The 27,960-nt window shown below is 47.6% G+C and overlaps 1 protein-coding gene across 3 annotated transcripts in view; it reads left to right on the top strand.

Annotated features, from left to right (window-relative positions):
* The window catches only part of METTL23 (methyltransferase 23, arginine), a 95,139-nt gene that overhangs the window by 32,810 nt on the left and 34,369 nt on the right, over window positions 1-27,960 (top strand). The window contains exon 2 of one of the 3 annotated variants that reach the window (XM_078618554.1): window positions 17,426-17,549. The exons of the other annotated variants lie outside the window; for them this stretch is intronic. The gene's annotated coding sequence lies outside the window, so the exon portion shown is untranslated. The remainder of the gene's footprint in view (window positions 1-17,425; window positions 17,550-27,960) is intronic. 3 annotated transcript variants of the gene reach the window in all.

The following is a 27,960-nucleotide window of genomic DNA, read 5'->3' as shown; positions in this document are numbered from 1 at the left end:
ACCATGGAAGTCGAAAATGATGGCAAGCTACCCTTTTTGGATGTCCTAATCAAAAGGAGACCTGATGGTTCAATGAGCCACTCTGTCTACAGGAAAACCACCCATACGGATGCTTATCTAAAACCGGATTCCCACCACCATCCATCCCAGAAGAATTCTCTCATCAAGACTCTATATCATAGAGCCCAATGCATCTCCGACCATGAACACATTTCCAGTGAACTCAAACACGTACGCCAAGCTCTTAAGGCTAATGGTTACTCCGACTACACAATCCGCAAAGCCATCACTCCAACCATCAAGAAGGATCCTGTTGAGGAGCCTTTCAAGACCATCACCTTACCCTACATTGCTGGGGTCACAAAAAAGATCTCCAAAATCCTGATTAAACACAAGATCCAGGTCCGATTCAATACAGTACATAAAATCCGTGATCTGGTACCGTCTGTAAAAGATGTGGTTCCAGACATACAGTACCCTGGTGTCTACAAACTAAGTTGCCTCTGTGGTAGCAGTTACATTGGGGAAACCAAACGACATGTCTCGGACCGCATCCGTGAACATAAAGCTGACCTGAAACACGGTAGGACAAACACCTCAGCCGTGGCAGATCACTGTTACAACTCAGTGGGCTCACATGACATTGACTTCTCCAAGACAGAGGTTCTCTGCAAGCCATCTGGCTATCATGAGAGATTCGTTCATGAGGCGATCCACATATACAAACACAGAGACAATTTTAACCGAGAAGATGGATTCTGGCTTAGCAATCATTGGAAGGACGTAATAAACCATTTCGATACACATTAGGGTGGGTAGAATAATACATAGTGTTATGTTGAAATGTATAAGGTATAGGGTGGTTTATAGTAATACAGTATATAATTTAATGTTGGGTTTATCTATGGCAGTATATAGTACGGTATATGCTCGTGTGATGTAAGAGAATAAAGTTTAGATGGAAGCATATTATATAATTTTTACGACGTAGAATTGTAATGTATTACTTGCTGTTAGTAACTCAGCTTATTGTAGAGTATAGTAAGTATACTGATGGTGCTATGCAGTTTATACTTTAGTTTTTTATGTAGTTTATACCTTAGTTTTCTACGTGGTTGTTTAGTAACTGCAGCTACATATCAATAACATTCCTTTCCTTTGTTAATGCTACTCCCTGCACCCCCCCTTGGTGCTATTGATCCTGCATAATGCATGGGCATAATATGCCTTTGAAACCCCCCCCCCCCGCCCACCTCCTACGCATTTTCCATGAATATGCTAAATTCCTCTTCATATGCACATTCTTTTTTGTTAAGGCGCTCTTCCACCTCCAACCCAGTTTATATATAAGCTCCTAGCTTGGTAGTGTCTCATTCTTCACCTGAAGACGGCTGCTTGCGTTGTAGCCGAAACGTCGTGAGAATTATTTCATTTTATTATGTTTTATTTTTATTATTTTATTACTTCCCTTCTACGTGACCGAAAGAACCAAGAAGATGAATCCCTGCAGTCACGAAAGCTTTAAATCGAAATTTATGAGTAACTAATTAACACGTTTTGTTTACATTACAAAGCTTACCAATTGTCTGTGTCGGGTGGTGGTGTGTTTAATGACACATTTATATTTACACGATCTAACCCAATAAAAAACCTCTTATGGATAATATTGGTTGCGAAAGCCTACGTGTTAAACCATATTGTTTTTGTTGTAAAATTTTACCCCGTGCCCTTCGACGAGAAATGTGAAAAAGAGCTTCATAGCTCATCAGGTTCCTCCAGTATATATACATATTCTGATTGTGATTTTGCACTAGACTTGTAATCCAGAGGTTACCGGTTTTATTCCATCTCCCAAGTGTGCCAGTTTTCCTTTTTGAACATGTTCATTGAGCACAGGGCCCAAAAGGCCAAACGTTTCAAGTGGTCCTGCAACAAACAGCACTTTGAAAATGTTGTAACAGTTAAGAGATACCACGTGTATTGAAGTGGGCAAGGGTTATTGTGGGGCTTATGGAAAGTGACATTGGGAGGGAATTCCACAGTGGGATATTGCAAAGGGGACATAGCAGAAAGAGAAGTGAGGTGACCTACAGTGTGGTGAGTGGGTGGGTGTGTGAGCTAGTGAGTGTGTTGTTGTGACCTGCAATGTGGTAGTTGAACAGAGTGCGGATGACACTAAACTAAAATAAACTTTTTGTATTTTACCAGGTAAGGCCCCACTGAGCTATATCACTTTTTTTCAGAAGCGACCTGGCCACAAATGATAGCTCAACGAAGTGGTTTATCATGTGGAAAGTTGTAGCAGCCAAATACTCCAAACGTACATTTCTAAATGTGGAGGGCAAAACCGAAGGACCCGGACAAAATCCACGTGACTACAGGGAGAGAGGCACGCAAACTCCAAATATACAGCAGGGGTCAGGGTCGGGATCGAACCCACGACATCCCTTATACCAGGCGAGGTAGTTAACATCTCCTAGCCACCATTGCGCCCCATGAGAGAGTGAGTAGGGTAGACCGAGTCCTTTACATGAGTGGAGGAATCAACGATCGAAGAACAAAAATAATAACCTCATGAGGAGGCGGCTGACTGCTTGTGAGCGAGTGAGTGGCATAAATCGTTGAGTGCTGGGTCATCCATCAACATGACTGCTTTCACTAAGAATTCTGTCCAGTGCAGTGAAATGGGAACTGGATGCTCCACTGCAGACATCGCAGTATTTGCAGAATGTAAAAAAAAGGAAGCTGTCGTGGTGAAATTGTTACTGCACTGTTACTTTCCATCCAGAGCACGCTGGTCCGATTCCATCTCCTTCCCTGGCAGATGAGATAATAGGTGCGAGTATTTATTTTATTTTACTAGATACAGTGAGGGAAAAAAGTATTTGACCCCCTTCTGATTTTGTATGTTTGCCCACTGACAAATAAATGTTCAGTCTATAATTTTAATGGTAGGTTTATTTGAACAGTGAGAGACAGAATAACAACAAAATCCAGAAAAACGCATGTCAAAAATGTTATAAATTGATTTGCATTTTAATGAGGGAAATGAGTATTTGACCCCCTCTCAATCAGAAAGATTTCTGGCTCCCAGGTGTCTTTTATACAGGTAACGAGCTGAGATTAGGAGCACACTCTTAAAGGGAGTGCTCCTAATCTCAGCTTGTTACCTGTATAAAAGACACCTGTTCACAGAAGCAATAAATCAATCAGATTCCAAACTCTCCACCATGGCCAAGACCAAAGAGCTCTCCAAGGATGTCAGGGACAAGATTGTAGACCTACACAAGGCTGGAATGGGCTACATCGCCAAGCAGCTTGGTGAGAAGGTGACAACAGTTGGTGCGATTATTCGCAAATGGAAGAAACACAAGAACTGTCAATCTCCCTCGGCCTGGGGCTCCATGCAAGATCTCACCTCGTGGAGTTGCAATGATCATGAGAACGGTGAGGAATCAGCCCAGAACTACATGGGAGGATCTTGTCAATGATCTCAAGGCAGCTGGGACCATAGTCACCAAGAAAACAGTTGGTAACACACTACGCCGTGAAGGACTGAAATCCTGCAGCGCCCGCAAGGTCCCCCTGCTCAAGAAAGCACATATACATGGCCGTCTGAAGTTTGCCAATGAACATCTGAATGATTGAGGACAACAGTGTTGTGGTCAGATGAGACCAAAATGGAGCTCTTTGGCATCAACTCAAATCGCCGTGTTTGGAGGAGGAGGAATGCTGCCTATGACCCCAAGAACACCATCCCCACCGTCAAACATGGAGGTTGAAACATTATGCTTTGGGGGTGTTTTTCTGCTAAGGGGACAGGACAACTTCACCGCATCAAAGGGACGATAGACGGGGCCATGTACCGTCAAATCTTGGGTGAGAACCTCTTTCCCTCAGCCAGGGCATTGAAAATGGGTCGTGGATGGGTATTCCAGCATGACAATGACCCAAAACACACGGCCAAGGTAAAAAAGGAGTGGCTCAAGAAGAAGCACATTAAATGCCTGTTATGGCCTAGCCAGTCTCCAGACCTTTATCCCATAGAAAATCTGTGGAGGGAGCTGAAGGTTCGAGTTGCCAAACGTCAGCCTCGAAACCTTAATGACTTGGAGAAGATCTGCAAAGAGGAGTGGGACAAAATCCCTCCTGAGATGTGTGCAAACCTGGTGGCCAACTACAAGAAACGTCTGACCTCTGTGATTTCCAACAAGGGTTTTGCCACCCAAGTGCTAAGTCATGTTTTGCAGAGGGGTCAAATACTTATTTCCCTCATTAAAATGCAAATCAATTTATAACATTTTTGACATGCGTTTTTCTGGATTTTGTTGTTGTTATTCTGTCTCTCACTGTTCAAATAAACCTACCATTAAAATTATAGACTGATCATTTCTTTGTCAGTGGGCAAACGTACAAAATCAGCAGGGGATCAAATACTTTTTTCCCTCACTGTAAGGCCCACTGAGCTGTATAGCTTTTTTTCAGAAATGACCTGGGCACAAGTGACAGCTCAACAAAGTGGCTTATCACATGGAATTTTTATAGCAGCCAAATACTCTCAGCACAATTTTTTTTTAATGTGGAGGGAAAGAACACCAGAGGATCCGGGGAGAACATTCAAACTCCAAATAGACAGTAGGCATCAGGGTCGGGATTGAACCCACAACCTCCTGCATACCAGGCGAGGGAGTTAACATCTCCTAGCCACTGTGGCGCCCCATAGAAACCTGGTCACAGCAAAACAAATTTAAACAATAAAAAAAAACTGTACACGGTCAAGTTTCGAATTGCCAAAAGACATGCGTCAACCAGGGCACAACCAGCACAAAGAGTACATCAGGGCTAGGAGGATGCATCATATACAATAACAAAAGTTAATAGCTTAAAGTCTGCAGAGCAAGAGTAATGAACTGCGCACGTGCAATTGTTTTTTCAGAACATTTTTCAAAGATTGTGCAAACAATGGTCGACTCATCTTCCAATGACATCACGGGATCTTCAGTGTCCACCGCGTGTGTATGTTGAGCTTATTTCACGCCATACGTAGCCAACCGTGCTAATCAGAGTATATCGTAGTGTATAGTAATGTAGTGTAGAGTATATTCTCGTGTGTAGTGCAGTGCATAGTATTGAAGTGTCTAGTAGTGTATAGTATAGTGTGTTGTATCGTATAGTGTCGTGTATAGTTTAGTGTATAGTAGTACATATGTATGTTGAACGTCTTTCACACCGTACATAGCCAACTGTGCAAATCAAAGTGTATAATAATGTAGCGTATAGTAGTGTACAATATCGTGTATAGTAGTGTAGTAGTTTATAGTGTGGTGTATAATGTAGTGTATAGTAGTGTAGTATATAGTACAAGGCCGTAATTATAATATACTAGCTTATATACTCTGCATTGCCCGGGCCAAAAAAATATTTCAAAATTACTCTTAAAAATCTAACAGCAGTGCGTACTGACTGTGGTGGTACCTGCTATGATTACAGCAGTGCATACTGTGGTAGTATCTGCTTTCACTGCAGCAGTGCATACTGTGGTTGTACCTGCTATGATTACAGCAGTACATACCAACAGGTGGTACCTGCTATGATTACAGCAGTGCATACTGACTGTGGTGGTACCTGCTATCACTACAGTAGTACATGCTGACTCTATAGCAGTATTTATCGACTCTATAGCACAAAGTACTCACCTGACAGAGTGGCGTGGTGAGGCCTAGTCCCGTGCAGAGCATCCGGCCTCGTCTAGATTGTCTAGCTGGCCGAGGTGGCACCTTGGCAGGCTGGGGCTGAGCTGCTACACCTGACCCCCCAGCCACGATCTCCCCGGCCGCTCTGCAGTAATATCTACGGCCTATAGTGGTAGCATCTAGCGACTGTATATAGTAGTAACTGCACGCATCGTGGTGGGGGGGGGACATCACACAGTGAAGATTTAAGCTCAGCGTTTAGTGTATTTTCATAGCATTTTTAATGCGAAAGAAAATGTCCCCCTCACTCCCACCGAAGGCGTGCGACTTGGCATGGGCCGTCCCCCCCAGCAAAGGCGCGTGAGTTGGTATGGTCGTGCATGCGTAATAAATAAATAAATAACAAGAGAGCACACCAAAATCGCACTAAATCGCTAATTAAACTAATTTAAAGTTGACGGATGTGAAAAAGGAATAGCGCTTGCTCACAGCGGGGCTTACGGCGTGGTACCTGGCTATTTTTATTTAACGTAAACCCCACCGTTGGAGAGCCAAATCCTTAGCAAGCGCGCGAACACACACAAAGCCACACACAAACCCACAAACAGACAATTTTTTACTTTTATATATATAGATATTGGGGGGGGGACATCTCCCCCAATATTAAAATATGCTCAAAATGTCCCCCCCAATATATTGATATAAAAAAAAAATAATTGCCATGCTACGACTGGCAACCACGCACTGCCATTCGAAATAATCATTAGCAAATGTAATCATAATCATAACTAAACTTAACAAATTGCCATTATTATTACTATCGATTCTTGTATTAGGGTGTACTGTAGTTCTGCGTGTGGTTTGTCCAAGTGGTGTTGCCGTACCCCAGCAGAAGCCGTTGCTCGACTGCTGTGGGGTAGGTACAATCAATGTCAAACACTGTACTGTCTCTCCATTTCATTACTTTCAAATAAAAAAAAGTGGAAAACTAGAATGCAATGGGAGTATTACGTAGGCTATATCACTGTCAAGTGGAAACAAACGTTTTTGGTGAAAATGAGCCGATTTGCGGTTGCTAATCAATCAACCATCACTAATGTTAGCTATCATAGCTAAGTAAGTTACTTGGAAAGCTAATTAGCCACACATTGACCCAGCGACCAAAAATGGCGCTCACGGGTGTATTCAACTAACGTTAATGTCTTCTTATTTTCTTTGAACCTATCTACGTGACTTTACCGAAAGACCCAAAGAATATTAATTCCTGCAGTCACGAATGCTTTAAGTCTTCTATATAAAAGGAATTTTTTGTCTGTGGACACACACTTGCAAAGGATTTGGCTCGCAAACCAGCCAGGTATCACGCAGTAAGCCCCGTGCTGAGCCAGCGCTATTCCGATTTCGCGTCCGTCACCTTTAAAGTTACTCTTTGGTTCTTGCGGTAAAGTCACGTAGAAATAAAATAAATAATAGAATATGACGTTTTGATTGCAACACAAGCAACCGTCATCAGGTGTGAATGAATGCAAGCTTGGAGAGAGACACATATACAGTGATACCTCGGTTCACAAACTTAATTCGTGAACTGACTCTGGTCGCGAACCGAATTGGTCGTGAACCGAGGCACATTTTCCCATAGGGTTCAATGTAAATCCGGTTAATCCGTTCTGACCTTTATTTTGGTTTTTGAAGCACAAAAATATGAAACAAATTACAATACACATTAGTACTGTACAGTATAGTAATGTATAAGGAGAGAACACTAACCTTGCTTGAAATGACTTCAGTAAGCACTCAAACGGGTGAACTGTACAATACAGTAAGTACAGTATTGTACAGTACAGTAGTACAGTACAGTACTGTATGTGCTAAAAAGCACACCAAAAAGCAAAAAGTCACTGAAAGTGTCTTCACAGTACTCACAGTACTTCTTTCTGTGTCTCTTCTTCTCTCCACGATCTTCCTACAGGAAGTCACGACCATGTGACAGCCTGGAAATAGAATTAAAATGGCCGCGGCTCCTGTTCGTGAACTGAAGCGGAGTTCGTGAACCGGAGCATATTTTTATGAACTTTTCTGTTCGTGAACCGAGTTGTTCGTGAACAGAAGCGTTCGTGAACCGAGGTATCACTGTACAGAGAGAGAGACAAACACAGACACGGAGAAAGAGACACAGAGAGAGACACACATGGGGGGGAGACAGAGAGAGACACATAGAGAGAGACAGACACACAGTGTGTGTGTCTGTGTGTGTGTCTCTGATGACGGTTGCTTGTGTTGCAATCGAAACATTGTATTCTATTATTTATTTTATTTTATTTCTACGTGACTTTTCTGAAAGAACCAAAGAGTAATTGCTGCAGTCACACAAGCTTCAAATCACCTTTAAAGCTGTTTAATTAGCGATGTATTTATTTATTAAATCGCCGCGCTTGACCATACCAACTCGCACGCGTTCGGTGGGGGTGAGTGCCCATACCAAGTCACACGCATTCGGTGGGGGTGAGGGGTAAATTTTCTTTCGCGTTAAAAATGTGATGTCCCCCCCCCACCCCGATGCGTGCAGTTACTGCTATAGAGTCGGTAGATCCTACTACTCTTGGCCGTATATATTACTGCACAGCGGGCGGGGAGATTGTGGGTGGGAGGGGGGTAGCGGCCCAACCCCCAGCCTGCCAAGGTGCCACCTTGGCCGGCTGGGCAATCTAGGCGAGGCCGGGGGCTCTGCACGGTACTAGGCCTCATCATGACAATGTTAAGTAAGTGATATTTTCTTGCTTCTTTCACTAAACTCACATAGATATAAAAGTAATATTTAAAGAACAATTTGGGAAATATCAAAATAATAATGTTTGTGTGTAGAAAGCTAATATTTAAAAATTAAGTTGCTAAATATTAAAATATTAACGTGTATGTCTTTGTCCTTGTGTGCATGTGAGTCGATGTGCGTGACTGCCAGGATGTGTGTATGTGTACATCCGTGTATGGGTCCAGCAAAACAACCCCCTACCTCCTTGTGGTGCCGGACGGGCAACGCTGTCGTGGGCAGTGCCGTGGGGGGAGGGCCAATTCTGATTTGCCTTTCCCCTCATGGCATTTGTAACCACCACAGTGGCTAAATGGGGGCTCTGGATGGGTGGGAGGGGCTGGTAACCCCTCCACCTTCAATTAATTAACACTAAACCACGACCACAAAATTTAATAAATAAGCTTGTGCCGGAGGCCCCGGGGGACAGGCGTCTATGACGTCTCCTGGCCAAACCCTATATGGCGGAGCCAAGAGACTGAATCCTTACCCTCGGGGCTCCTCCAGAAACAACAACAAAAACAATATGTGTGGCCATGTGTTCAAACGCTCACTGTGGAGGAGAGGCTGCCACTCCTCTGTCGGGAGCTGGACCGGTACCGCCTGGATCTCTGTGGCATTCAGGAGGTCCGGTGGACTGGCTCTGTCTCCTGCCACCATGAGGGGTGGACAGTCCTCTACTCGGGGCAGGAGACTGCCAAACAACAGGGTGTGGCTCTTCTTCTAAATAAAAGAATGAAGGGGGCGTGGGAGCGTGGCGGTGAGGTGTGGGAAGCTGTAAGCCCCAGGCTACTTTGGGCTCACCTTCCCATCAACCAGAGGTAAGGAGTGGTGGTCGTGGTTACTTAGGCCCCCACTGAAGACGAACATCCGTGGAGGGATGCAGGCAAGGCCGATGAGTCCGATGCCTTCTATGACCTCCTGTCACAGGTGCTAGCTAAAGTAGCCCCTCGGGATAGTCATCTTGTTGGGTGACTTCAATGCCCGAGTTGGTCATGATGCTGGCACCTGGTCTGGAGTGATTGGAAGGCATGGGCCAGATCAGCTCAATAACAATGGCAGGAGGCTGCTAGATTTTTGTGCAGCCCATGGGCTTGTAATTACCAACATGCTGTTCCAGCATCAGCGCATCCACACCACATCATGGATACATGCCAGGTCCAAGCAAGAACATCTGCTGGACTACATAGTGACGGAACAGCGGATGCGGGCCCATGTCTTTAACACCAGGACCTACCGTGGAGCTGATCTGCCCACTTACCATCGACTTGTCATCTGTAAGATGCGCCTGCAATTCTTCCACTCCATTGGTGGGTGTACACCCAGGACCCCATTCAAACCCTTAGTGGCATGGTCTTGGCTAGCTGATGAAAGTTGCAAACGAGAATTTCATCATCACTCACTTGCAGCTGGGGTTGGCATCATCCCCCACTCCTGATGTTGAGGGGAAATGGGCAAGGTTTAGGACTGTGGCTCATGCAGCTACAATGGCTGCTTTGGGTCTACGGTCCAGACCTCCCCAGAGACCGTGGCTGACAGAGAAGATGTTCAAGCTGGCTGAGAAAAAGCGACAGGCCCACTCTCATCGGCTACAGCATCCCACGTCGGAGAATGAGAAGGCTTATCCGCAGTCTTCACTCGGAGGTTCGGAGAGCCGTGAGGCGCTGCAAGGATGGGTGATGGTCACGGGTTGCTGAGGTAGATGGAGTCTGCCTCAGTAGCCCACGATCACAAATCGCTCTTTAATTCCATAAAATAAGGAACCTGAAGCGCCACACCTATTACCATCATTAGGGGAAAAAACGGTAATCCAATCTCCGACCCCCAGGAACAGGTTTGCAGATTTGCTGAGCATTTCTGTGAGGTCCTGGGGGAGGGGAAATCCCTCAGCCTGGAAAACATCATGGGACAAAGTGGGGATGACCCTGCTGAGGCTGCGGTGCCTCAAATATTGGAGGAGGAAGTTACCCCCTGTGAGTGGCTGGCTGAGGTGCCATCTGTTGAGGAAGTACTGAAGGCGATCCAGAGTCTGAGAACAGGAAAGGCACCGGGCAGAGATGATCTCGAAATGCTGAGGGAGGGTGGCGTTTGTGCGCAGACTGCCCTACATGACATCATAACAATAGTCTGGACCACTGGATGGATTCCGCAGGATTGGAAGGATGCCCTGGTGGTCCCCCTCTTTAAGAAGGGGGACTGCACAGACTGTAACAACTACAGGGGCATCTCTCTCCTCAGTGTGCCGGGAAAGGTCCTGGCAAAGATTATTCAATATCGCCTTGCTAGGCACACTGAGGAGAGGCTTGCGGAGCCCCAATGCGGTTTCAGGAAAGGGCGGTCCTGCACAGATGCCATATTTTCTGTCCGTCTGCTCCAGCAGAGGTGTAGGGAATTACAACAAGACCTACGTCTCTGCTTTATTGACCTGGTTAAGGTTTATGATCCATCAGTAGGTCTGGGTTCTGGGTTGTTCTTCATGCTTTCGGAGTCCCTGACCCTCTGCTCATGCTCATTAAGGACCTTCATGATGGTGAGCGGGCCCGGGTAAAACTACGTGGCCAGGAGTCAGAGCCATTCCCTGTACACCTTGGGGTGCGACAGGAATGTCTTCTGGCTCCCACATTATTTAACATCTATTTTGACCACGTGGTTCGTGAAGCCTTCAATAGCTGTACCGGAGGAATTTCCATTTGGTACAGATACAATGGGAGGCTGATCGATGCCCGGGAGCGGTCAAGGGATGGCTCCCTATTGGTCAACCACGTTATGTATGCTGATGATCTGGTAATTGCCGCTCACTCAGAGGAGCAGTTGGAGGTGCTGCTGCTGAAACTGGAGCTTACCACCAAGAGGTGAGGCCTTACCATCAGACCCACCAAAACTGAGCGCCTGCCGGGGTATTTTGTACCATCGGACACTCCACCTCCACAACTCCCAATCGTTGATGGGGCAGTTGTGGAGAGAGTGGAGAGTTTCCCATACCTGGGCAGTGTGCTCATGACCGGCTCCAGTTTGACAGCAGATGTCTCACTCAGAATCAGTCGAGCCCCATTATCTTTTCATCGGTTGCGTAACGCTGTGTGGAAGCAACCTGGTCTGTCGCTCCGCACAAAACTTTAAGTCTTCTCAGCCACGGTCATTCCCTCCCTTCTCTACGCTTGCGAAACGTGGATCCTTCTAATGGAACATCTTCGCCGATTGGAAACATTTAGGCTGGCCTGCCTACGATTTATCCTGGGGTTAACCAGGCTGGATTGTGTGAGGAGCTCACAAATCTTTGAAAGATCTGGGCAACGTCCCATCGGTGAGCTCCTCCGGCAAGCAAGGCTGCGTTGGCTGGGTCATGTAGCCTGCACATGCCCAGTCACCGCATGCCTAAAGAGCTTTTGTTTGGCTGGATAGAGGGGGTTAAACGGGCATGGCACAGGCTAGAGAAGAGATGGAGTGATGTGTTACAGGAGGATGTGGAGTTGAGTGGACTTGCCAATGACTGGTACCAGCAGTGTCAAAATCGGCCTCTGTGGAGGAGACTCGTGAAAGACGCTGCTGGGCAGTTGGAGGCAGTTGCCCTCCAACAACAACAGAGGTTCGGAGGAGCGACGCTCACAACAATGAGCGGAGCGCCAGGTGGCTAAAGCACAGCAAGTTGGCACAGTAGGGGGCACAGGTGGTGCATCAGCCAGTCATCTCAGTCAGTCGACCCGTGGCACCTGGGTCTGCCCCGTGACCTGCCAGCGGGCGTTCGACACTTTACGTGGCCTCAAGGTGCACATGGCCTGGCACAAGCGTCGTGGTGACGTCACCGCCACTTCGTGGCGAATGGCGGTTGTTGTTGTAAGTCAATGTGTGTGTGTGTGAGTCGCTGTGTGTGTGTGGCTCTATGTGCATGTATGAGTCTTTTTCGCCCGAGCAACACCGGGTACTTCCCGCTAGTTACATTATATTTGTCAGAAAGCCCACGTGAAATTTGAGTAAAGTATCAATCATTTATGTTGCGCTGCATGTGTAATATTTGTCGACAGTTGTAGCTTTCATTTATTGTATATTCGTATCGTGTAGTGTATATCTGTACTTGCTTATGATAAATAGCATAATTAATGTTTCTTTGATTTAAGTGCAAGCAGTTTTATTCCAGTCAGCTTTCATTCCGATCTAGCTGCCGAAGCACGGCATCATGGCTGGAACACAGAAGTCCGACCAGTGGAGGTGGGCTGCAGAGGTTTTGTGGCAACATCTACAACCAGACTGCTTAGAGACCTGGGAATTAAGGGCCAGAGCCAGCGTTCGGCAATCAGAGCTGTATCAGAGGCGGCAGAAGGCAGCAGTCAGTGGCTCTGGATGAAGAGGAAAGACCCCAGCTGGGCCCCAAAGTGAGAGGGCCAGGAGGTATGCAGTCAACAATGCTTGACTCAGGGAGGAGGACACGCCTGCCATGCATAGTCCCATGGGATGTTGGCTATCAACAACAAGGCAACTCCTATGACTAATTGGGAATGGGACGCAAGCGTAGGATTGATCACCCTGTCGCTGGCCGCCTTTGGGGAGGGTGTATAGTATGAAAGGCCGAAACACCCTAGGAACCAAAGGTTCACTACTGACGATGCGCTCCCCAAATTTCACCAGGCTCACTGTTCATGAACTCTTGGAAGTGCTTGCACAAAGGATAGTAACATCTCATCCTGTGTTCTTTGGAATCAATCATTTATGTTGCGCTGCATGTGTAATATTTGTCGACAGTTGTAGCTTTCATTTATTGCATATTCGTATCGTATCGTGTAGTGTATATCTGTACTTGCTTATGATAAATAGCATAATTAGTGTTTCTTTGATTTAAGTGCAAGCAGTTTTATTCCAGTCAGCTTTCATTCACAGTGAGTGTCATCATGGGCAAGAGGAAGGGTGGCAGTAACATTCGTCAGTTTTTTGGGCAGCCTCAGAAAAGAAGGAAAGTAAGTTGAGAGCAGTGAGCAAATGAGTACCAGTCAGATGATGGAAGTATACAGTATTGCAATAGATGAGTCGGTGTTTCACGATATAATAATTGCCATTAAGATGAGAAATGGTTATTAATTCATTCCTGAACATCATGGCAAGAAACACCACTTGTTTACTGATAATATTTATTTCATGTTCACTCTGGTGCATTCAGAGTAAAGAGAGAGAGGGAAAGAGAGAGCATGAGGATGCCGACAGAGCAGGGAGAGCAGGTGACATGGAGGTGAGTGAGAAAAGGAGCAAATATTGATGGTTAAGACTGAATAATGACATCACAACAGTCTAATCCTAATGTTAATTGAAGCTGAGATATTCCTCTAAGTATGACTTCTCATGTGTATTTCAGATAATACAATCAAGCAGGGAGAGTGAGTTTGAGACAATAATAGAGAGAGAGCAGACAGGCAAGTGAAGATGAAGGTGCAGGAGAGGGAGGGGACAAGCTTGGACCTCGCCCAAATCAGCCAAATGTTAATGTCATACCTAGACAGAGCCTATCAAATAGGACACTCTTCTTTCAGGAGAAATGGTTTAAAGATTATACTTGGCTCCCTTTCATCCCCTCCTTAAAAGAGGTCCTCTGTTTCTATTGTGCTAAATACTTTGCAACACAAGTCTAAGCTTGCATCAAAAGCAGATTCAGCTTTTGTCAAGACTGGCTTTAAAAATTGCAAGAAGGCACTGGCGAAATTTAGTGCGCATGAAGACAACAAGTGTCACAAATTAGCTGTGAAAACTCTGATTCGGGTGCCAAAACCTGTTAATGTGCAACTTTCATGTAAGCTTGAAAGACAGCAGCAACAAGCGAGGATAAATCTTATGAAGATTGTTGGGGGTGTGAAGTACTTAGCACGGCAAGGTCTGGCTTTTCGAGACGTTGATAAGGAGAGTGGGAATTTCAGCCAGCTTCTAAAGTACAAGGCAGATTGTGATGCAGAGTTGACCATCGAGCTGAAAGGTCACTTTGATTTCACCAGTCCCCAATGCAAATCGAAATTTTGAAGCTGGTGGGCAATACAATCGTCAAATAAATTGTGTCAGAAATAACATCAATGCCAGTGGTCCAGTTCGCACTTATCATTGATGGCACCCAGGATATATCAGGAGTTGAGCAGGAGTCAATATGTTTGCACTTTGTAGATGTAGATCTACAACCAAAGGAATAATTTCTGGGACTCTACGAATTGTCATCAACGACAGGGCAAAATATAGCCAAGATCACTGGCGGTGCCAGTGGAGGGGGTGGGGTGGCACGTGCCCCCCCAATGATCCGATCAAAATCCCTAATTTTGATCGAATAATTGGGGTTTATTAGTAATAAATCGGCATTTTGCTACCCCCACTGCCACTGTAGCATATTATTACGTGCCACGGACTCTATGAGATGATAGGACAGTAGTATCTAAGAATGGTAGTTTGCCATCTTTCTCCACTTGATGGCAAACTACCATTCTTAGATATTCTGTTTGAGAGGAGACCTGACAGATCCTTGGGACATTCTGTTTACAGGAAAGCCACCCACACAGATTCCTACTTGAAACCGGATTCTCACCACCACCCATCTCAAAAGAATTCTCTCATCAAAACGCTATACCACAGAGCTCATGGCATTTCTGATCAACACCATCTGGCCAGTGAATTGAGACATGTACATCGGGCCCTCAGGATGAACAGATACTCTGAACGCTCCATCCGCCAAGCTGTTTCTCCCACCATACAAAAACAGCCACTTGAAACTCCGATCAAAACTGTCACGTTGCCATACAGAGCAGGCGTGACCAAAAAGATCTCCAAAATTCTAAACAAACATAAGATCCAAGTCCGATTCAGTACAGTACATAAAATCCGTGATCTAATTCCATCTGTGAAGGATGTCTTCCCTGACTTGCAATACCCTGGAGTCTATAAACTGAGTTGCAGCTGTGGTGACTGTTACATTGGGGAAACGAAACGTCATGTCTCTGATCGTGTCCGCGAGCACAAGTCAAAACTGACGAGGATATCGTCAGGAGATAGTGTCATGTCCTTGACCATAGAGACCAATTGGGTTGAATTAAGTACTGCTGAAGAGGTCTTGCCAGTGAAGGGAAGCAGAGTATCTGATAGAAAACGGGCTAGTTTGTAGATAGGAGAGTTGATCGTGGACACTATGGGCCGTAGTGTGGTGCCTTCTTTATGAATCTTGGGAAAACCATAGAATCTGGGAGGTCTAGTTGCACGGTTGGCTACGTATGGTGCAAAATAAGTTATCCACGTCCTCTACGGATTTACCATATGGTCCATAATTTGGGTTGCATGGCCACAATTGCTGTGCCGTGGCTTGTGTCTTTAATGCTCCGTTCATGGAGGAGATGCACGGCATCGGCCTGTTGATGTTCTGATGCGGTTGATGGGTTTCACAACCGGTGTCTTCGAGGAGGTGGAACTTGAGAGCCAGGAGGCGGTGTAACGATGTAATGGGAGTGTACATGTATCACTTTCACTGCACCAGCCCACACACGACCCATGCGTTATACGCAGGGGCGCAACTATCGTTGGGGGTATGTAGCAGCGTTATACAATGCATAGGGGCCCAGTCGGTCACAAGTGGGCCCCGAATGAACAGATAAACAAGTAACAAAATGTAAAAAAAATGTATTACGAAACAAAGTATTCATTAAATATAACATGCGGTCTACCTTGGACCAAGCCCGACTAACGGATCTGGCTATCGTATCAATAGAGCAGCAAAAAGTTGCGCGATCCACTCCCTTTGAGGTAACTCAAGAGCGATGGGGCCGGCATGAAAGCAAGACGCACGATAACTTCATTGTGAGTATTGTTCCTTGAAATATTTGTAATACTGTCACTGTGAGACTGTCTTCCTCTAAACCCAATACACAGTGCAACTAAAAGAATATATATAGTTATAGCCTACATATTATTGTATACAGGTTAAAAACATTCGTAGCATTTCAGTTAAAAGTGAGTTGGGAAAAATTAGGGGGCCCACAGTCGGATCTTGCATAGTCCCCCCCCCCCCCCCCCCCGTTGAAATAGGTAGCTGTGCTGTAATACGCTTTTATTGTACCACAGCGCCCCTGGTTATGCTTTGCCGCCACCGCCAGTGGCTGCAGTCAACTTTAGCCGAGATCACGGGGCCATCACAGCGGCCGTGCACGCACACACACACATGGCTGCCTAATTAAATCACGCAACGCAACAGTTTTCCCTGACATCACGGCTACCGTCACATGCGTCAGTTGATGCCATCGATCACGGACGCAACGAGACCCCTCTCCTGCTGGGTTGCAGCCACCCCCCCTTGTTTTGAACGCCGGCATAGAAAAGGGGGGGGGGGGGCAGGAATTCAACGTCGGCCGTAAGCCCAAAGCGCGCCCGGCGAGCTAGCGCTGGCCTCTGAGAAGCCAACGGGGACAGAAACCATAATGTATTTTGTTGACTCGGATGTAACAAAAAAGGCTTTTCATATCCTGAGCGTGAGCCTAGAACAGGGGTGCGGTATCGTATTCCAATCCCCTTTAAATAGGTCGCCATATATATCGGGTGTTAGTCATAAATATGGACTGGTCATTACTGGGTATTGTCAGTCATAAAACTATATACTGTATAACTAATTGTCCCGATTTATTTACTTTATTTAATGGCGCTGTCATGAAATTGTTATCTAACGACAAAAGGTGGTTCTGCTTGTGAATTCTATATGCGTTTTGCCATGCGCTTGGGATAAATGAACTTTATGGCGGGACCCCGGGTCCCATAAGCCCACGGCTCTCACATAAATATTATATTATAATGAAAACAAAAAACTTTGCTCTTTTTCACCAATGGGTTTGAAGGAGGGTGGCAAGTGTTGTCTTGTTAAACTATGCCTTTAAATATACTATCGAAAAATCATTTACACCCCTCTGTCAATCATTGTGTTTCTCAGTGTGGATTTGTGAACACACTTTGGTGTCTACAAACTGAGTTGTGGTTACGGCAGCAGTTACATTGAGGAAACCAAACGATACGTCTCGGACCGCGTTCGAGAACACAAGGCAGTCTGAAACACGGTAGGACCAATACCTCGGCCGTTGCCGATCATTGTTTTAATGCTGTGGGCTCACATGAAATTGATTTTTCCAAGATGGAGGTACTCTGCAAACCTACCGGCTATCTTCAGAGATTTGTTCATGAAGCCATCCAGATATATAAACAGAGACACAACTTCAACCGAGAGGATGGGTACAAACTGAGCATTCATTGGAAGGACGTTATTAACCAGGTAAAGTCTTAACTGACTGTGATGTTTCCATCCTACCTGCCTATGTCACCTGTTATTTCGGACTCTGTGTCTCTCTCTTAGATATCTTATGCTCTCATGCCTTTGGATTGCACTCTCATACTCACATGCCCTTTGGATTGCACCCGTTGGGTTGCACTCCCTCGTCGAGGAGGCCACTCTCCTCCTATCTTACAGTTACATGCTAATTTCTCACATTAACATCATGCTAATCTCTCACATTAACATAACCACTTCCGTGCCCTCGTCGAGGAGGCCGCTTTCCTATCTTACAGTTATATGATAATTTATCACATTAATATTACTAGCCCCTGCCACTTCTTTATAACCCTTGGGCTACACCCGTTTCAAACCCTTTAAAACAGTCAGCCTCAGCAGCAGACCATGCTTTCCCACCTGATGACGGACGCTTGTGTTGCGCCATAAACGTGATTTATTTTATTTTATACCTACGTGACTTTACCGAAAGAACCAAAGAGTATGGATTCCTGCAGTCACAAAAGCTTAAAATCAGTACATAAAATAGTACGCGTTTTCAATGCGCTGTTCATATTGTAACAAGCGTTTATACCAATGTTACTCTACAGAGTAGTGGGTCGCCGCTCCTCTTATCCGCATTGATACGAGCGGTATATGGGGACTATGGCTTAACCGCAAAAAAAACCTATCTGCACAGATGCATATGGACAAGAGAAGTATTATCAAACAGGAGGAATTAACGGTGCAACGCATCTCATCTGTTAAATATCTGCAGGTCATAGGATTGTCATCGATTGATCCTGGCTGCAGACATTGGAAGGTCACAAATAATAATGAAGATAAGAGAGGACTTAAGTCTTGTAGGCAGTTTGAGCAGCTTTGGATAAGACTTATGATCCTGCCCATACTCGAGCATGGAGTGCATTCGCTTGTTCAGCTCTTCTGTTCATTCGTCCTCGCTGCGCTTGGACGACATGACAACAGAATGATCCGCGCCAGGTGGGTCACGGCGTTTATGTGTGCGATTGGACGGAGTCTCCAAAAATAAATTGGTTAATTACGATTTTTACTTCAGTTTGTTCGGGACCCCGGGGTCTCGTACCGAACCACAGCTGCCAGCTAAACCACCAAGTTGGCGAGATGGTATCTCTCTCGCCCCGGTATACAGGAAGTTGTGGGTTCTGTCACAACTCTGACTCCTGCTGTATATTTTGAGTTTGCGTGTCTCTCTCTCCGTAGTCACGTGGATTTGTCTCCAGGTCCTCTGGTTTGTCCCTCCACATTTAGAATCAACATCACGCATTTAGAGTATTTGTCTGTTATAAAGTTCCATGTGATCAGCCACTTTGTTGGGCTATCATTTGTGGCTAGGTAGCTTCTGAACAAGTATAACCCGTAAAAACAAAGTTTTTCACTATAAATCCTTTATATGCGTGGTGGCTAGAGTCCTCTCGTCCTCTGGCTTGAGATGGCTGCCACCTATGGGTCAGATGATTGCCTGCCACCATTAAGCAATTGGTAATTAAATTAATTTATTTTTTCCTATAAAGTGTAACATTTTTGAAAAAAATTTTCACGAAAATACATTGTCACGCACAATGAGTCTGTGTGGAAAATGTCGGCTCGATTGGATCACGGGAAGTGGGTTAAAAAACGACCGAAAGATTTGCACGGTCGTAAGCAAGCAAGCGAACTTAATATAAAGGATTTAAAAAGAAATGCATAGCTCAGTGGGGCTTACTTGGTAAAATGAAAAAATAGTAAAACAATTATAGTCTCATGGACTTTCAAATTCCCTTTACTCCAGCCAATCTACTCTGCTCCGCAGTCCCAAATACACAAACACGAAAATCCCCCGTGTAGCCTTAACAGACTGTTAGGGAAAGTGCTATTAGCGAGCACCAATGAAGGCCGGCACGGCACACGAGGTGGTGGGCCGACGTCCGCCCCACCGCCCTCGCCGGGCAGGTGGGGCGCAACGTTTGCCCCCTCCACTCCCTCCTCCACCGCGTTGATCGGCCCCCGCCGGGCCCCCGCCGACCGGGTGATTGCCCCCCCCGCCCCCCCCGTGTTAGCGCCCACTCTGAGGGACATCGCTAAATCGCTGGCTCACCGCAGCATGGGGTTATTCCACACATGCACACACGCTAACGCTAATGCTACGACGGCTGCGAGCACGCGCGCGCCCCTGACGGCTGGTTAAACCCTAATTTGCTTGCACATACAGGCTAGCGCATTAAGACGCGCTCTAAAGCGGCAGCGCGATAGCGCGCGCACCTACAGGCGATTCATTTAACGCTCACGCGTGGTTTTAACTCGCCCCGCCCCCGGCACGGCTGCACGGACGCGCAAGCGTCAACGGCCGTGTATGTTTTTAATACACGCGCGCCTCACACACACACTCAAATTACCAACACCGCATCGAGGTTCCGGTTGGCCCAGGGAACCTTTTCTTTCTGCGCCCATACAATTTTAAACCAATTTTAGGGGCATCGCAATGTAACCTGTCCTGCGAGGGTCGGCCAACGTAGGGTTTGAGTCGCGACGAATGGACATACCACCGATGTTTTCCGTATTGGATGCGAACACTCTGCGGGTTCCGAATGTCCACCAACGTCACAGGCCCCCGCCAAGGCCTGTGCAGTTTAGGGGATGTGCCCGCTGGCACTTGAGGGCAGTGGAGCCATGCCAGATTGCCCACCGACCAGGGCATGTGAGTACGCGATCGACGCGCACACCTCTCGTTCCTTGCCTGCGTACGGGCCGTCGTACATCTGGCGGCCTCTCGCGCCTCTGTAACCCGTGCAAGCGAGTCCCGTACGTGATCAGGCAAGGAAAGGGACGGTTGTTTATTCAGCGTACCCAGTTGCACATCAATGGGGGGTGGATTCTCACGACCATACATAAGCATGCGGTAGGCCGCTAGGACGCCCGGTATGTGCAAGTCCCAATCGGTCTGTTTTTCACTCACCGTGTGACAAAGCATAGCCGAAAGGGTGCGGTTAAATCGTTCCACCATGCCATCCGTTTGCGGATGGTAAGGGGAAGTGCGGATTTTTTTGGTGCCCAGCGCATCGCAAACCTCCTTGAGCAATTTGGAGGAGAAGTTACGTCCCTGATCTGTGAGCAGCCACTCGGGTGCTCCTTTATCCATGACATAACCATTCAAGAAAGCATCAGTGATGGACGCGGCCGTTTGGTCAGGCAGAGGCCAGGCCATAGGCCATCGAGAAAAATATTCTACCCCGACCAGAAGGTATTTGTTGACCCTAGCCGATGGAGGGAACGGCCCCAGGATGTCCAGAGCGACTAATTCATTGATACGGGATACCTCAATGGAACGTAGTGGCGGCACATAATGTTTCCGAGGCGGTTTCCTCTTCGCACAATCATGGCATGACCGGACAAAGTCGTTAACGTCTGCCGTCATGCCGGGCCAAAATAAATCTTTCTGCATTGCGGCCAAAGTCTTCTGCACGCCGAGGTGCATTAATTTGTCAGCGTGCAGAGAGCGGAGCAGGTCATGGCGAAGGGATGTAGGCACGACCAGGCGTGATCGGTCAGACAATCCATCAGTACACATCAATAGTCCCACCCGGCCCAGGAACATCTGCCATTTCCATCCCGCCAAATGAGCTGATGATACCCTGCGGCAGCCGCAGGGTATCATCAGTGCCCACTGGTACCTCCTGGCTGTCCTCGTTCGACATCGCTCCCGTAACCGGACAGGGCGAGGTAGGCGGCGCTGCACAGCGGTGCATACCCGTCAGACAAGCGCACGGGGGAATGGGTGGTAACTTGGAGAGCGCGTCCGCGTTGGCGTGGCGAGCACCCTTGCGGTGCGTGATTAGTGCGAATGAGGAATTTCCTCCCATACAGGTAGGGCCGGTACAGCCGGACAAAATGTACGATCGCCAAAAGTTCCCACCTCATCACGCAATATCGTGTTTCTGCAGGGGACAGTACCCTGCTGCCGTATGCAACCACTCGCTCAACTCCGTCTTTACGTTGCGATAAAACGGCCCCGATGCCGATATCGCTAGCATCCGTGTCAAGGATGAACGGTTGGGAAAAGTCTGGGTAGTCGAGCGTAGGCGCCGTGGCGAGGTGATCCCGAAGCGAGTGAAAAGAGCGTTCCTCCTCCGGACCCCATTTAAACCTCTGATTTTTGCCCGTCAGAACATGCAGTGGTTTAGCCAGTGTGGCAAAGTTCTTAACAAACCGGCGATAGTAGGATGCAAATCCAATGAAACGCCGAACGTCGCCCACCGAAGTGAGTGTGGGCCACTCTCGGACACATTGCGTTTTCTGAGGGTCAGTGGACACGCCGTCCGAACTGACGATATGACCCAAGTAACGGATGGAGTGTTGCAAAAGGTGGCATTTCTTCGGTTTAAACTTTAGGTCAGCCGAACGCATTCTCTGAAAAACAGTCTCCAGTCGTTGGAGGTGTTCCTCGAACATGTGGCTGAAAACGATGATATTGTCTAAATATATGAGGCATGTCTCCCACTGTAGTCCCGCCAGTACCAGTTCCATCAGGCGTTGAAACGTCGCCGGAGCCGCATTCAAGCCCATCGGTAACCGGTGAAACTCAGAGGCCTTGCGGCGTGCGGAATGTCGTCTTGGGTTTCGACGCGTCATCGAGGGGAAGCTGCCAAAAGCCCGAGGACTGATCGAGGGTGGAAAATAACTTTGCCCCTGATAAAGCGTCCAATGAGTCGTCCATCCGCGGTAAAGGATATGCGTCCGCCACGGATATCTTTTTCAACCGGCGGAAATCTACACAAAATCTCGTTCCACCATCCTTCTTCTTAACCAGTACCACCGGCGCGCCCCAAGGACTGTTGGACGGCGAAATAATATCTGCCGCCAACATCTCGTCTATCGCGCCGCGCACGTGTTCCCTTTCAGCAGGGCTCATGCGATGCGGGTGCATACAAATCGGAGGCGTAGCACCGGTGTCAATATGGTGCGACAAAAGAGAAGTATGGCCGAGATCCAAATCATTTTTACTGAAAACATCCGCATACCGTAATAACAATGAATGCAAAGAAGTCCTTTGCGTGTTTGATAAAGATGAATTTTCCCCGCACAAGTCCGCGATCCACCGTTCCTGTGAACGGTCGCGCGGCGATCCATCGGTGGGTGTTTCAATATGTGGCTTTCCGTCAAAACTGGTGAAATCGGTCGTGGCATGAGCCAATACCGATCCAGCCGGAACAACGACCCGGTCCGGGCCACCATTCAACACCTGTATGAACGGTGCCTGACCCGGCCGTACGATTGTTTGAGCCGCCACCAGGGAAAAAGATTTAGACATCGAATTCGACGGGGATAATAGCACGCCCCTCACACCGTCCTTAACCTGAAAGGGTTTACGGTAACGCAGCGGGATAAGCATTTGTGAGCCTAATGGAACCTCTACCGTGGCAGCGACCATGGCGTTAACTGCGTTACCCGGGGCCGAACGGGCCAGCAGGGAAGGCAGGAACGACATCCTACGACCCCCCGGCATTTCCAAACAATCCTGGTCGACCAGTATCTTAAGTGGCATGTGGCGCAAGAAATCCGTGCCTTATAGACATGGGACGGCCAGTGAGCGAGAGATCAACACCGATCCTTTGGCGGTAATATTACCGATAGCAATACGCACATCGACTTGCCCGAAAATACCCATGCTACCCCCATTTGCGGCTACACACGCGTCATTAACCGGACGGATTCGTGACGTGGGAATAGAGAAAAGATGAAAAATGACATCGGAAATGATGGTGGCAGATGCGCCAGTGTCCACCAAAATACGGATGTCGATGCCCTCGATGGTACCCCGAACCGTCGATGAGCCCGACGCCGCAGCTACAACCCTACGAGCCAATTTTTTCCATTGTGTAGTAGAGCGAGGTAATGACACAGAAGAACCACAGTTATCACTTGAAGTGCAACTATGTGTGCGAGTGGATGAATGATGTGACAAGACCCGCCGGGTGTCCGATTTGTGCCGACTCGCCCGAGGGTGTCGCGGCTCAGCGCCCGGTGGAGGAGATGGAGGTCCACTCGGCGGAAGCGGCAAAGGCGAAGGTCGGCAGCGGCAGTCGCGGGCAAAATGGCCCCATCGGCCACACTTGAAACACGTGGCCGTCGTCGGCCGGTGGTCGGTTGACCCGGCCCCCGCACGTGGTCGGCCCGCGTAGTCACCACGCTGGTCGCGCAGCCGTCGTCTCGGAATCCAGTGCGGAACAGCAGCCACCACCTCGTCGTCGCCGGAGTCATCGGAGCAGTGTACGACCCGTCGTGGAGACCACCCCAAAGGTGGGCCGTCAATTTCCGGTTTTCCCGTCCACGCCGCCATCTGATCCCAGCGCTTGAGGTTAAATTTAGCGTCCAAACAGCGCGCCACCCATCGCAATGTAAGCGGTTCGTGGCCGCATACCGGCAGCGAGATGTTGAGTTCCTGGGACAGCTCCAGCATACGGGAAAGAATGAGAGGATCGAGGTGATCAGCCATCGCGTCGGGGTAAGCGGCCATGGCTAACGCCACCAGCGCCCCCCAGTAAGCCAAAGGCGACTCCTCTGATCCTCGACGACGTGACATAAATTTTCTCGTGGCTGCCGTCGGCGGGTCGTAAAACTCCGCCATTTCTGCGAAAGCATCACGAAGCGTCTTCTTCTTGGACGCCGGGATGGATCGGAAGACCGCCAGGGAAACATCATCCAGCAGCGTGGGCAACGCTTCCAGCGCCTCCACCTCCGTCCAACGCACGGATCTAAAAGCTGACTCGAAGCGCCACGTAAAAGCACTCCAAATCGCCCCCGGCGATAAATTCTTTGATCTGTGGAAGACTATGTCCGCGGTTGCAGGCAGACGCCTCGAGCGTCTCATACTCCGCTTCCCGCGTTCCGCACGTCTCCGTCAAAATGGCGTCCGGTGGCCGCGTGGTGTCAGCCTCGTGCAAGATGGCGTCCAACGGCTCCGTCGCCGCCGCCCCGCCCAAGATGGAGGACACCCCCCGCGTGGCAGGAGCAATGGCGGACGTCGTTTCCCGCTGAAGATCTTCGTCCTCGGCATTAAGCTGAACCGCTGGCGGCCGACCCAGGGCCGTAGAGGACGCGACTGCTGTCACGAAATTGAGCAAAATCGCGCGGAGCGACTCGATCTGCTCCGCCTTCAGCCGCCATCCTTCGTCCGCCCTCGAGGTGGTCATTTCTTCCTCCCGTCGGCGATGAGCGGCATCGAGGCGAGCAGCAGCCGGAGGCAGAGGAGCCGTAGCTCCCAGCACATCGTCCTCGTCCGTCTCCACAACCTCCTCCGATGGAGGGTCGGGTGGGTTCTTCTTTCTGAGGTGCTTGGACATCTTGAAGATCGTCCAAACGGTCCCAGAAGAACTTCTGACACCAATGTAATAACACTCTGGAGACGGCTTGTGGGATCGGTCCTTTTATTTACTTTCCTCAGTTCACAAGCACTCCCCGTTGCTGGCAGGCAACGGGAAGTGGGCAGACAGATTGCAAGAGACGCACCGCCACGTGGCACTCGGAGCCCTGCTCGCGCGTGGCCCCTCTCTCTCTCTTCGTTCCTTGTCTGACCACGTGTCCCTCGGCTCTTCCCTTATTTAATGCCTGGGTCACGTGGTACGCTCCAGCCAATCCTTAATAGCCTGCGCTGAATGTTCCAGATTCCTCCATCAACTCCCGGGACCACGCCCCTGACTTGTCTTCTCATTGGCTGAGGCCAAGAGTAGCATAACCAATCATCCTAGCTGACATCCCTCGATCACGCCAGGGCCATGCTCTAAGGCTCTCCCCCCATTGGCTGTAGAGCAGGACCGGCAGAGCCAATCACCACGTGAGCCGGACATAGGCTCTCATTACATATATATACGTGTCAGTACGTGTGTTGCTGTGTATGTGTATACGTGTCAGTAGGTGTTTGCTGTGTGTGTATACGTGTCAGTAGGTGTTTGCTGTCTATGTGTATACGTGTCAGTAAGTGTTTGCTGTGTATGTGTATACGTGTCAGTAGGTGTTTGCGGTGTGTGTATACGTGTCAGTAAGTGTTTGCTGTGTACGTATATACGTGTCAGTAAGTGTTTGCTGTGTATGTGTATAAGTGTCAGTAGGTGTTTGCTGTCTGTGTGTATACGTGTCAGTGTTTGCTGCGTACGTGTCAAATGACACCCCTGGCACCCCTTGCAAACGACATGTTCCGTTTCAAGGGATTTCCCGGTGGGATATTTTAATAAATAAAATAAAGACATAAAACACTCAACCTCAAGGCATTCTTGTTTTCTTCATAGGTCACCCAAATGCTGGACTCTATGCTGCGTATCACCATTCAAACTCATTACCATTCACACTCATAACAATTGAAACTCATAACTATTCACACTCATAACCATTCACACTTGTAACAATTCAAACTCAACTATTCACACTCGTAACTATTCACACTCATAACAATTCAAACTCATAACCATTCACACTCGTAACTATTCACACTCATAACAATTCAAACTCATAACTATTCAAACTCATAACTATTCATACTCATAACCTTTCCTAGCAATTGCAGGGCTGCACGTTTGCCTTTTAAGGGAGGGGCAATAACACGGCCCAACTATAATACATTCACCCCTTTTTGCAGATGGTTGTTTTCATTGGTCGAATCCGATAGGCTGCCCTGGTGAATGCTGCAGTTGCATTTAACCATAAACACTGCACGCCATCTGCTTCACCCACAGTGGACGTTAAACGACGATCCCGTGGTTGCCGTGCAGGAATGAGAGAGAACAGATATTGGAAGGAGGCAAATTGTGTTCGTTGTGTGCAAGGAGAGCCCCGGGGCAGCTAAAACACCAGCGAGGTGGCACAGTGGGGAGTGCAGGCGGTGCATCTGCCAGACGGTTACCATCGCGCTATTCACCCATAGCACCTGGGCCTGCCCTGTGACCTCCTGCCAGCAAGTGCCTTCCGCACTTCAAGCGATACCCTCAGAGTGCTGGACCCTCCTGAAAGATACTCCTGAGACTCGGTTTAAGCTTCCCTGGCTAAACAAAAGCCACTTCCTGCTCAAAATGAGCAACTGAGGCTTTCGCGACCAATATTATTCATAATCAACGTTTTTGGGTTAATTCTAGATTTGAAGCTTTCGTGACTGCAAGGATTCATACTCTTAGTTTTTTCGGTAAAGTCACGTAGGTAAAAAATGAAATTAAAATTAATAAAAGTAATAATAGAAATTAAATAATAAAAAATCACGACGTTTCGGAGGCAACACAAGTCTCCGTCATCAGGTGGGACCGTCACAGCTAGATTTGCTGTATCAAGTGATGGGTTAGATCGCGTTATTTATAAATGTGTCGCAACCCTCCACCACCCGACACGGCCAATCAGCAAAAAAGTGTCACGTTGACAAAAGACAAATAGTTCACTACTTTAGCCCACCGATGTGTTGAAGCGTGAAACCACAGCATTTACAATCATTCTGGCGAATTGCCCGATGATGCTGGATACAATTACCAGCGAAACATCGTACTAAAAAATTGTAAATGTTGTGGTTTCACGCTTCAACACACCGGTGGGATAAAGTAGTGAACCATTTGTCTTTTGTCAACGTGACACTTATTTGCTGATTGGCCGTGTCGGGTGGTGGAGGGTTATGACACATATATAACGCGATCTAACCCAAAAACATTGATTATGAATGTGCAACTGAATCTACTGGTGCTCGCGTTCTGCTTACAGCTCTGAGCTAGTGATTGAAATCCCACCTTCCTATGGTGGGGACGATGCTATCCAAAGAACAACCACAATTTAAACTCCATTAAGCAGGTTATTTGATGTTAATCAATTTAACACATAGGCTTTCGCGAACAATATCCATAATAGAGTTTTTTTGGGTTAGATCGCGTAAATATATGAATGTGTCGTTAAACTCGCCACCACCCGACGCAGCCAACTATTAAGGGTTGTCACGTAAACAGAACATGCCAATTCGTCACTAATACAGCACACCGGTGTGTTGGAGAGCCAAGCCACATTTACAATATGAGTATGACGTTTCACCAGTAATTACAACTAGCTTTATTAAATCTGTATATCGCCTGATGAAGCTAGTTGTAATTACTGGCGACCGAGTCTCGGACCGTTTTCTCAGTCATCGCTCGGTCTGTTATCAAAACTGTGCAGTACAGCACAGTACC

Source organism: Lampetra planeri, chromosome 58, assembly GCF_965212315.1.
Source record: "Lampetra planeri chromosome 58, kcLamPlan1.2.h2, whole genome shotgun sequence".
Lineage (NCBI taxonomy): Eukaryota > Metazoa > Chordata > Hyperoartia > Petromyzontiformes > Petromyzontidae > Lampetra > Lampetra planeri.
Note: the sequence above shows the minus strand (reverse complement) of the source record. Positions and strands in the feature narration are given on the sequence as shown.